The sequence below is a fragment of the Furipterus horrens genome, unplaced genomic scaffold (genome assembly GCF_987537825.1).
Source record: "Furipterus horrens unplaced genomic scaffold, mFurHor1.1.pri manual_scaffold_13, whole genome shotgun sequence".
NCBI classification, from domain to species: Eukaryota; Metazoa; Chordata; class Mammalia; order Chiroptera; family Furipteridae; genus Furipterus; species Furipterus horrens.
Window position 1 is genome coordinate 41,324,954 of NW_028327183.1, and position 12,685 is coordinate 41,337,638.

The window sequence follows — 12,685 nt, forward strand, 5'->3', positions numbered from 1 at the left end:
TTGCTGCTTTTAGGATTCTCTCTTTGTCTTTCAATATTGCCATTTTAATTATGATGTGTCTTGGAGTAGGCCTGTTTGGGATCATCTTCACTGAGATCCTTTGTACTTCCTGGATTTGCTTAACTTTTTCTCTCATCAAATTAGGGAAGTTTTCTGTTATTACTTTTTCAAACAGGTTTTCTATCCCTTGCTCCTCTTCTCCTTCTGGTATTTCTATGATATGGATATTATTACATTTCATGTTGTCCTGCAGCTCTCTTAAAACCTCTTCATTCTTTTTCAGTCTTTCACTGTTTGGGAATTTTTTTCTACATTTTCCTCCAGCTCGCTGATCTGATCTTCTGCTTCCTCTAGCCTGTTTTTAATTCCTTCTACTGTGTTCTTCAATTCAGAAATTGTATTCTTCATTTCTTTCTGGCTCTTATGGATAGCTTCTATGTCTTTTTTCATGATGATGTAATTCTCAGCAAGTTCCTTGTAGTTTCCCTGGAATTCTTTGTAGTTTTATTTGAGCTTGCTGAGCTCATTGAGCTTCCCTATAATCCATATTTTGAATTCCATGTCTGATAGTTTGCTTTTCTCTATTTCATTTAGCACTCTTTCTGGGGATTCCTCCTTTCCTTTCTATGAGGGAGTTGTTTCTCTGTCTCCCCATTTTTGTGACTCTTCTTGTTTGTTTCTGCTTTTCAGATTCATCTGCACTTCCTGAATCTGCCCCTGGTGGTGTCAGATAGTGTACCAGTCTGGGCCTAGGCAGCCTGTTGAAGACTACCAGGGATCTACTGCCTTTGTCTGACTCCTTTAGTTGTTAATCTATTCAATCTGTGATCAGCCATGAGGCTTAAGTTCGGAGGTGGGGGGGCAGATTAATCCCTGTGGGCAGGGCTTTTGATTCCCCTCAGGCTGACACCACTTGGAGGGGAATGGTCTGCCTGCAGTATGGGGAATGAGTCAGCACTGGAACCTGGTCGGCTGCTCCCTCAGTTCTCTCCTCAAAGCCACCACCCCAAACTCTCCCCAAGCGTCTCTAGTCCTCTCTGCCCTCCCTCTGCTAGAGCCTAGGGTAAGTGGGGGCCAAAATATTTTTGTACATGATCCATTTAAGAGCTCTTTGTCTCCAGCTGATTCTTTCAGGCCAGCAAAAGACCCTGTTGCTTTTCGCTTTTCACAGCTGGATGCTATTTTACTTTCTGCTCTGTTGCTGTAGGCTGGGAAGCCCAGCTGGGGGTATAGACCCTGCCCTTCTCAAGGAGCCCCCTGGCTGCTGAGCTGTTTCTCAGTCCCTTTGGCTGCCACCCGTGGGAGCCCAGCCAGCCCATTCATGTCTCCACACTTCCTACCAGTCACATGGTGATGAAGTGGCCTTTTCTGTTTCTCCGTGGTTATAAGACTTCTCTCCAGCTAGTGTTCAGTTGGTTATTCCAGATGATTTCTCCACAATTAAGTTGTAGTTCCAGATTGGTCCTTGGAGGAGGTTAGTGTAGCTTCCATTTACTCCTCCGACATCTTGGATTCCTCAAACTTGATCTTTTGTTAAGTTATCCTTCATCAGAATTGCCACAAGGGCCAGGAGGACCTGCCTGCTGACCAGCCCCTTCCATTGAGGTATGTCCCATGGGAGGCCCTGCAGATCTAGGGTCAAGGGCAGGTCAAAGGAAGTGTGGACGCCTGGTTCTGGGAGTGCTCTGTGAGGTCAAGTATTTGTTCCCCTAATGATAGAGATGACACTCATCTGCCCCAGACCACAGCTTTGAAAATCACAGCCTCCTTCCTGTGAATAGACTTGGGCTTCTAGGCCTGGGGGATATACTAGGAAGATTCTCCAGGAAGAAATAAGACCCTAGGATCACACAGGGCATGTCACTCTCCTTGTGTCCCCAGAAGTCTTCCCATGGGCCCTCCAGTGTCATCCACAGCAGCCTCTACTCCTCTCTCCCCCAACAACTCTGGTTGACACCTGGAGTGTTTGATCCACTTGAGGGGATGGAGAGGACTCACCCACATGTGCCCAGATCCTCTGACCCAGAGAGAATCCTGAAAGGAAACCACATCAGACATGATTTGTTTTCAATGGATCCCATGCTCCAGGGCACTTCACCCGTGGAATCTGGTCATGTGCCATGACGAAACCCAGATTTCCACCATAAACTGCTCCTCCCTTTTTTTTCAGGGTTCACCAAGACCCAGGAGGCTGAGGAATTTGGGAAACATGATCCTGCTACTTTGGGGCAGGAGGTAGGAGCTGAGTGGAGTTGAAAAACTCACAGAATGTGGTGGGCAGAGTCTCCACACCACAGTCTGTGTCTTCCCCAAGGTGCCCATAACCCAGGAGGAGGACCAGTTTCTTCTCACCAGGAGGATGGTGGTGCTGAGGGCGTGACTTGAGCCACATCCCTGAACATGCCTTGTGTCTAAAGTATCACTTCAGTTAGCCTAGAGTCCACAGCCATATAAACGTATCAAATGGTCTTGCTGCCCTTTGTACTTTTTCCTTCCCAAGCTAATATATAAATATTCATGTCATAAAACTCTTTGCAGAAAAAATACCTAATGTGTGTTTAGTTGGAGGCACATAACTCAGAAACTTATCTACCTACATGTGAGAGATCCCACTAACTCAACAGCTGGGGAGGGATTGGTGTCAAGGGCTCCTGAATGTCTTGTCAATGGAAACCCCCTGGACCCCAACATTTATTACTGTCTCAGACTGTCCAGGGACAGGGCCTGGAGCTGAGGAGCCCCAGTACTAGCTGCTGGAGGGGAATCAACCACACCCTGACTTTTCTCCAAGGATCCCCATTAAAGATACTGCACTGTTCTGTCAGGGTTGTTGAAAGTGACTCTCAGGGCTGCTATTACTTGCTCTGGTTCAGAGCCAATGGACATGATTTCAGTGACCATATTCTCATAAGACTGACCTGTCACAAGAGCATTTGTTACATCTTCAAAAAGTTTTGATGGAGAGGACTCTCCTGATGTCTTGTTAGTTGATGTTGAGCTAGTCGCCACTGGAGTTTCTGCTGGCTTTTCTGCAGGGCTCTCCTGCTTTATTGCACTAATGAGTGCAGCTTCAGAAGATGCCGTCTTGATGCTGAAGGGACAGGTGCAGGTGAGGGAGTGGGAGCCAAAGCAGGGGCCGGGTGGGGACCTGACCCACAGGGGGTGCTGTGGAGGAACTAACCGAGCTAGTGGTGGCAGGATTTGATTGTAAAATTGTTGTAGTTGCTGGTGTTGTCCCTGCTTTGGTGGGTTCTGTCACCATAACCACCACAAAGTTCTTCTCATCTGTGTTATAATTCTTTTAGAGCATTATCATCACTGAGGATATTTCCCGCATAAATTAATTTTTGACCCGCTCAGGAAAGGCATCTTTTTCTTTTTCAGATTCAGCTGTCTCTTTCAGGGCTTTCACTTCTCCTTGGTTTGGACAGCGATCTTCAAGGTTTATGGGGGTCTGCATGGTGCGTGCTCAGATAGGCACTCGGGCCTGCTCTGGCTGCTGGGCAGGTCTGTGGCTGGGCGGGTCTGTGGCTGGGCGAGGCCCGGGGAGAGCTGAGCTTTTAGAGCACTAGGGACAAAAGCGGTGGGGGGTTGTCACTGTGGAACGGCCTCTCTCGGACCTGAATAATCTACTGGATAGGTGGGGAACGGGGCAGTGCTGGCAAAGCACGCAGGCGTGGATTGCGGCAAGACTGCGCAAGCACGCTCCATAATGAATATTCTTGTCCCAGGCTCAATTGCAGGCAAAAAATTTTCATATTTTTACCTTTAAACAGTATTTATTTTATAAGGCTTTTGAAAGATGCTTTGATAAGTGATAAAAATTTCCTTTTATTTCTGAAGTTTTTCCCTTATAAATTCATGCTGTATTTTAATAAAAGCTTTGCATCGATTATCTTTTTTGCTATTTTTTCTTTTAATGTTTCAATTATATTGATTGATTTTTTAAATATGAAACCAACCATGCGTTCCCAAAAACACGAACCTCCATGGTCATGATTAACTATCGATTCTATTTACTAACAAATCTCGTTAGAATATTTTGTTTAGGACTCTACACCTAAGTTCTCACGAAAGAGCTTTTGTGATGTTCCCATTTTGTAGCTCCCTTGTTTGGTTTTGTTATCAATTTATTTCTGGACTGATAAACTGTGTTGGAAGAATATGCCTGTTTTCTCTATTCTCAGAGAAGCTTGTATAAGGTTGTTGTGTGTGTGTGTGTATCTATTCATGTCCATGTGTATATGTGTTGTGTAGTTCATATATGCATAAGTATTCAGAAGCTCTTACCAGGGAACCTCCATGGAATCCACGTTCACTTAGTAGAAAAAAAATTTAAATACAGGTTAAATATATTTAATTTATGACAGTTCAGAGTTTCTGTTAAATTTTATGTCCATCATTTTGGTAAACTGTATTTTTGAGGATTTTGTCCATTTCATCTAAATTTTAAAATACATTGGTATAAAATTGTTCATAATGTTCTTTTTAAAATTTATTAATTCTTCAAAAAGTGTTATTGACATACACCATTATTTGTGTCTCGGGTGTACGGACTTTATAATGTTGTGTTACCTATTTATAATGTAGGTTCTGTGATGCTGTCCTGATGGTGTACTGTGTGCTTTCTCCCTTTGTTCCCTGTCCCTTGTGCTAGAATTTGTAAGTGTGATTAATATTTTCAAGAATAAAATTTTAGGGCTGCCCTGATTTTTTCTATTTTTTGTTTATCCCCAGTAGCTACTCTTATTGCTATTATTTTCCTCTTTCTACCTTCATTTGGAATAATTAGCTATTTTTTGTAAATCCTTGATGTAACACCTTAGGTCATTGATTTTTTTAAGGCTTTTAAAAACTGAGATGAAGTTTATTGTTTTAATTTAAAATTTTAAAGTAAATTTATTGGAAGAACATTGGTTAATAACACTATACAAATTACAAGCGCACAATTCTATAATACATCATCTGTGTACTCCATTGTGTGTTCACCACCTGAATTCTAGTCTCCTTCTCTCACCATATATTTGAACCCCTTTACCCTCTTCATCCTCCCCCTACTCCCCTTGCCCTCTGGTAACAATTTTTCTGATGTCTAAATTTATGGCTTTGTTTGTTTTTTTTTCTTTTTTATTTGTTGCTGTCAGAACATGGCGGCAGCTGGACTGCCCACCTAAACTTATGACATATGCAAATGAACTCTATGCAAATTAACCGGGTCCCAGCCCCTTCCATAGAAAATAAAAATGGACTTTTCTCATTCCCAGAAGAAGTGCTGATGTACCTAGCATGTAGTGTACAGATATGATGTTAAATATGGCCGGGGACGCTGAGGTAATTCCAATAAGCAGGATGAATAGCCAGTACCCACGGAGGGGAGGACTGTGGCTCTCTCAGACCAACAGCGGAGAGCAGGAAGCCTCATCCTCCTTTTATTGGATTTTACAGATATGCTAATTAACAGGGAGGGTCCAGGAAAGAGCTCACAGGCAGATCCTGGGGATGTTTACAAAATACTTGAAACTTACAACAGAGGATACCCTGGCTGGTTTGGCTCAGTGGATTGAGCGTCGGCCTGCGAGCTAAGTGTCGCTGGTTCGATCTTCCAGTCAGGGCACATCAGAGAAGGAAAACTCTGACTCCAAAAAACCTCCGCTGCCTTGCGGCATACCTCTTCAGGGGAAAGGCTAAGGGAGTAAACCCCGACAGAAAATCCGGAGCCGGAGTCCCTAAGGCGGTTTGACGTTGTAGTCAACACCGGCAACTCCTGCGGCGCACCTGAAGCCAAGCTGTATTGACTCCGTCTTTCCCTTGGACCCTTCAGCTGCGAAGAGAGGGGGGGTCTGCTGCATGGGCAACAGCAGACCCTCCATATCACCCTGCCCAGGCTTTGTAGCTTCACTGGAGAGGACACTCCAGCGTCATCGCAAGATGTCGATTTAACACGGGAGGAGACAGATACCGTGTCACTCCCGAGTCGGACTGCACAACCATTCTCAGCGGTGCAGATAGACTCTTAAGAAGCTACACCATCGTCTCTCGAGACGGACGGCTGCCGACGACGACAACAGAGGAAGCTTAAAGAATTAACTAAAGAGAACGCTTCCTGACCAACAAGTCTATATAGCATTCCTAGACAGAAAGACAGAAAAACAGAAATCTAATCACTTATTCTTTTAAGGCTAAGGAACGAATGCACTGTTCAGAAAGCAATTAAGGTTAAACACCATTTGTCAGAAAGCAATTAAGGTTAAACACCATTTGTCAGAAAACAATTAAGGTTAAACACCATTTGTACTTAATTTTGTCTGATCTCCTTATCAACGTCAGGGAAGATGGAGTACTCAGCAAGATTCTGTTTAAGTCACAGGATGTCTTTAAGATCCTGAGTCCTGAGCAGTCAGAGACTGTCAGCAGCAGCAAGTCTAGCTCGCTGCTCAGATCATTAAACACCTGGACCGAGAGGCCTGTAAACATACCTCAAATCAGAAGTCTTGATTTCCAGCATCACTAGCACAACATATTGACTGGCCTGGTGGGGGAAAAGCAGGGAGATGTAAATGACCTGCTGAATGTGTTGATGGGTAAACTCACTGTAACTGAAATGTATGTTCGGAAAGGTGTGGAGACGGCGCCTGCAGGTGCAATAGCATGTGATTCCTATGGGCCCTTGTAAGTGACCAGAAATCTCCACTCCCCCTTCCTTCCCTCTTCCTCTTTCTCCCAACCCTTGCTCCTAAGAGCCCTCGAATTGTTCCAGGAGTTTCCACTTCCCTCCAAACCCCTTCCCCCTCTTCCTTCAGTAAACCTGGTGTAAAATCCTAGACTGAGGTTCTCTGGGTGATTTCTCAGAGCAAGGTCACCTGACAGTTGCTTTCTGTTCCCAGCTCCTCACTGGATCCCGAAGCTCACTGTCCCAGCACTGGGGGAAATCAAACCTCATTGCTTCTGACAGTGCAGACCAATGGGGGCAGACTAAGAAACTGCCGGTCTCTCAGCAGAGTCCACTTGTTTAAAGCGCCCCCATGGTCCTAGAACATCTGCAGACCCACCCACTCTGGGAACGATGACCAGGGCAACAGCTAGAGAGGCACCAGTTTCATACAGAAGTGGGAGAAGTTCCTGAAAAAGGGGCGAGGCTGGGCAAGCGACACTGTTTCCTCTCAAACCCCCTCCCCCACACACAGCGCCACAATGTGGTGAAACAGGTCACCCTGTACTGACGAATCCCTAAGCCTCCGCCCCTTACAATGTAACATGAGCGACACCTCTACCTGGGACACGGAGGCAAACAAACACAGGAGCCTGTCAGAATGAGAAGACAAAGAAGTATGGCCCAAAAGGGGGAATGGATCAAGGATCCAGTGGGAGAACTAAGCGACCAGGAGATAGCCAACCTAATAGATGAGGATATAGACAACCTAACAGATGAAGAATTCAAAACACTGGTGATAAAGATGCTCACAGGCTTGACAGATAAGCTTGAGTATGGAAAACACATAAGAGAAGAAGTGAACGCTATGCTAAGTGAAATGAAGGAAAATCCACACAAAACCAATGGTGAAGGAAAGGAAACCTGGGTTCAAATCAATGAGTTGGAACACAAGAAAAACACAGTCAACCAGTGCAGAATGAGGAAGTAAGAATTGAAAAAAACGAAGAAAACTTTCCAAATTTTGCAAAGGAGATGGACATACAGGTCCGGGAAGCACGGAGGGTTCCAGGCAAGCTGGACCCAGAAGAGACCACACCAGGATGCATCATGATTGAGATGCCAAAGGTAAAAGATAAAGAGAGAGTCCTGGGGGCAGCAAGAGAGAGGTGGAGAGTTGCCTACAGGGTGCTGCCTATAGGACTATCAGCATCGCAATGTGGTGAGAAGGGTCACCCAGCAGTGATGAGTGCACGGGGCTCCGCCCCCTATAGCGTAGGAGGTATGACAGCACCGCCCAGGAAGCAAAACACTGCCAGGATTACAGGGTTAATGATAGAGATCCCAATCATGCAGCTGACCAGAAATCAAATACATGAATTAACAAATGAACAGATAGGTAACCTTTCTGAAGCTCAGTTCAGAGCTATAGTTATAAGACAGCTTACAGAAATAACAGCAGGGCTTAATCAAGATGGGGAAGGAATGAAGGCTAGTCCTACTGAAATGAATGAAAACACATATGAAACAAGTGGTGAGGGAAGGAAAACCAGGGATCAAATCAACAAATCAGAACATAGGGAAGGAACAAACAGTCAACCAGTGCAGAAAGAGGAAACAAAAAGTGAGAAAAATGAGGAGAGGCTCAGAAAACTATGGGACAGCTATAAGCAGGCCAACATCTGAATCATAGGGTTGCCAGAAGGTGAAGAAGAACTAAAAATTGAAAAGTTATGTGAAAAAATAATGAAGCAGGACTTCCCTAACTTGGGGAAGGAAATAGACTTACAGGTCCAGGAAGCACAGAGAGTTCCAAATAAACTGGACCCAGGGAGAACCATACCAAGACACATTATAATCAAAATAGCTAAAATTAAAGATAAAGAGAGAATCTTAAAAGTAGCAAGAGAGAAGAAGAAAATCATGTACAAAGGGGTCCCAATTAGACTATCAGCTGATTTCTCAAAGGAGACTCTGCAGGCAAGAAGGGACTGGCAAGAAATATTTAAAGTAATGAAAAGCAAAAACCTACAGCCACAATTACTCTATCCAGCGAAGCTGTCATTCAGAATAGAAGGGCAGAGAAAGTGCTTCCAGGAAAAAGTAAAACTGAAGGAGTTTATCAGATCTAAACCATTGGTATATGAGATGTTAAAGGGACTTGTTTAGAAGAAAGGGGATCAAAACTACGAACATTAAAATGAAAACTGTATCACAACAACCAACAACAGAAGCTAGGGAACTGAAACAAAGGCAAACTAAGTATGCAATGAGAGTGGGAAAAGAATTATAGGTATGGGGAACATATAGTGGGGAGGTCATCAGGGAGGGGGAAGGGGGAAAAGGAGGGAGATGGTAGATAGGAAGATGTTGAGAAGAACTATATGCACAACCAATAGGCATGAACTAAAGGGGGGGACAACTGGAGGGAAGGGGTCACTGGGTGGAGGGGAACAAAGGCAAAAGAAATTGGGACAGTTGTAACAGCATAATCAATAAAGCATATTTTTTATAAAAAGCAAACTAAAATATGTAATTACACTAAAAGAACAATAGACATAAAATAGAGACAGTGAGATATTAAAGTGAGAAACGTAATGACAAAAACAAATAAACTTTGGAAAAGTGCATTTGTAGACACATTCACATATACATCTATATTTAAGGAAGTTAAAAAATATTTGGAGTGGGTATGTGTGTGTGTGAGAGAGAGAAACACACACACACAACTTTTGAAAGTAGGTACAGAGAGTTCAGCTAATGTGTAAGGACCTTTTCTTATAAAGAGGTAAGAATGAATAAAATGCTTCAAAATTATAAATATAAATACCAATATTAACATTGATCATAGCTCTCCAAATTGGAAATGCATATATAACCTGAAAACTGGTCAACATAATTATATAAAATAAGTAAAATTCAATAAACTCAAATCTGGGCTGAATTTTTTAAAAAGAACCATTTAAAATGAAACATCTATTACTTAAATGTTTCAAGTAATGGCAAAAAATTTAAATTATTTATTTATTATCAAACATTAAAACTTCTGTTCAAAATGGCAGAGTAACCTCCCATAACCACATCAAAATTACAACTAAACTTCCGAAAAACCATCATTCAAAACTGCCTGAAATCTAGCTGAATGGAAGTCGTATAACTGAGGTCATAAAGAAGAACTTTCATGCAGACTGTTAGGAGGGGTGAAGGCACATGATAAGCTGGCCCCATAACCACGTGTAGCAAGTACCAAAACTTGTGTGTGTGTGTGTGTGTAGGACTTTGTTCTTTATGGTTTAAAAAAAATGCAGTGTAATGAAGATACATTTTGTTTATATGAATGGGCTCCGGTGTGAAGGAACGTATAGATGTGAATCCAAACGAGGCATGTGGGACAGACCCTCATGTCATAGGGGTGAGAACAAGACAGTTAAGGGGCATAGAGTTTGATGGAGAAGGCGTCCTCTACAGGAACAGGAGACACACTTCCCAGCACCCAAACCACATACATTCCCTGGACCCCAGCAGACAGATTCCCCAACTATAGTATAGACTTACTTTCTCCACCTCCTGGGATCATCAGATGTGTCCCAAGGCTCCCCCACGCTGAATGGTGCATTGTTTCCTCCTGTGCTCACATCCTGGCTGCATTAGGGTTGCTTCTGGGGCTGTTTTGAGCCTGAAACAGCAACACTCCAAATCACCAGGATCACTCCAGCCACACCCATCTGGATGAGATTCCCCACTGTGTAGTCTTGGGGGGGGGGGGGGGAGGCTAGAGGTCACCGTGGCCAGGGCAGACCCAAATCTCCAGGATTCTTTTTTTTAAAAAATTGATCATGTTGTTACAGTAGTCCCATTTTTTCCCTTTGCTCTCCTCCACCCAGTACCCCCCTTCCCTCCAGCATTCCCATCCTCCTTAGTTCATGTCCATGGGTTGTGCATATAAGTTCTTTGGCTTCACCCTTTCCTATATTATTCTTAACTTCCCCCTGTCTCCTTTATACCAACCAATTATGCTTCTTAATCCCTGTACTATTTCCCCATTTCTCCCCCTTCCCCCTCCCAGCCGATAACCCTCCAAATGATCCCCATACCTATGATTCTGTTCCTATTCTGGTTTCCTTAATTGGATTTTGTTTTTATTTTTTAGATTCAGTTGTTGATAGTTGTGAGTTTGTTGTCATTTTAATGTTCATAGTTTTGATCTTCTTTTCCTTAAGTAACTCCCTTTAACATTTCATATAATAATGGCTTGGTGATGATGAACTCCTTTAGCTTCACCTTGTCTGGGAAGAACTTTATCAGCCCTTCCATTCCAAACAATAGCTTTGCTGGATAGAGTAATCTTGGTTGTAGGTTGCTTTTCATCACATTGAATACTGCTTTCCAGTTCCTTCCTGCCTGCAGTTTCCTCTGAGAAATCAGCTGATAGTCCTATAGACACCCTTCTGTAGGCAACTCTCTGCCTCTCTCTTGCTACCCCCAGGACTCTGTTTTTATATTTTACCTTTGGCATCTCAGTCATGATGCATCCTGGAGTGGTCCCCTCTGGGTCCAGCTCACCCGGGACCCTCCGTGCTTCCTGGGCCTGTATGTCCATCTCCTTTGCAAAATTTTGGAAGTTTTCCTCATTTTTTAAAATTATTGTTTCCTCATTCTTCACTGGTTGACTTTTTCTTCCTTAAGTTCCAAATCATTTATTTGAACCCAAGTTTTCTTCCCTTCACCATTGGTTTTATGTAGATTTTCCTTCGTTTTACTTAGCATAGCCTTCACTTCTCCTCTCATGCGTTTGTTATACTCAAGCATATCTGTCAAGCCTGTGAGCATCTTCATCACCAGTGTTTTAAATTCTGGGTCTGTTAGGTTGTCTGTCTCATCATCTGTTGGGTTGGCTATCTCCTTGTCGCTTGATTCTCCCAGTGGAACCTTGATCCGTTTCCCCTTTTAGTCCATACTTCTCTGTCTCCTCATTCTGACAGGCTCCTGTGTTTGTTTGCCTCCACACCCCAGATAGACCAGTCACTCCTGTTACGTTGTAAGGGGTGGAGCCTTAGGGATTCATCAGTACAGGGCGACCTGTTTCACGACGTTCTGGTGCTGTGTGTGGAAGAGAGGCCCAAGAAGGAACAATGCTGCCTGCCCAGCACTCGCCCTTTTTCCAGGCACCTCTCCCACTTCTGCACCGGACTGGCGCCCCTCTAGCTGCTGCCCTGGCCGTCATTCCCAGAGTGGGTGGGTCTGCGGACGTTCTAGGACTGTGGAGGTCCTTTAAACAAGAGGACTCTGCTGAGACCAGCAGTTTCTGCCTCCGCCCCAACCCCCACTGGTCTGCACAGTCATAGGCAATGAGCCTTGATTTTCTCTGGCGCAGGGACTGTGGGCTGTGAGGTCCAGTGAGGAGCTGAAAATGCTCCCCAGGTGTCCCTCCTGATTTTTTAAAATGTGTGACTGCGCTTTCTGCCAGCCTGCCACTGACGCTGCCGCCACTGTTGTCACTTCTGCTGCTGCCACCACACCGCGTCCTCTCCTCCCTGGCTCCACCCCTCCTACCTGTCTGGATGAGTATTTCTTCTTTATATCTTTGTTTGCTGGACTTCCATGCAGTTTGATTTTCTGGAACTTCTGGTTGTTTCTAGTTTTGAGATAGTTGTGTCCCTTCTTAGTTGTGGAGGGCGATGCATCGTATCTGTCTATGCCTCCATCTTGGCCAGAAGTCCCCGTATTTTTTGTAGAAATATTTTTTATTAAAAATAAGGCAATTATATTTAAAGCCAAGATGATTATAAAACAAAACCATGAGTGTTACTTTATAAGCTAGTTTATTTAGAAAGCTCTAAAAGTTCATACCGCATACACAAGAATTAACAAAACATAATCAAGCTAACACCTGGGTAACAACCCAAGTCAGGAAACAGTTCATTGCCAGCACTCAGAAGCCCCTGTGTGCACAGTCCTGGCTGCAAACTCCTCCCTTGAACCCAGAAGTGACAATTCTGCGAATTTATGGTCATATTCATTATTTGTTTACTTTAG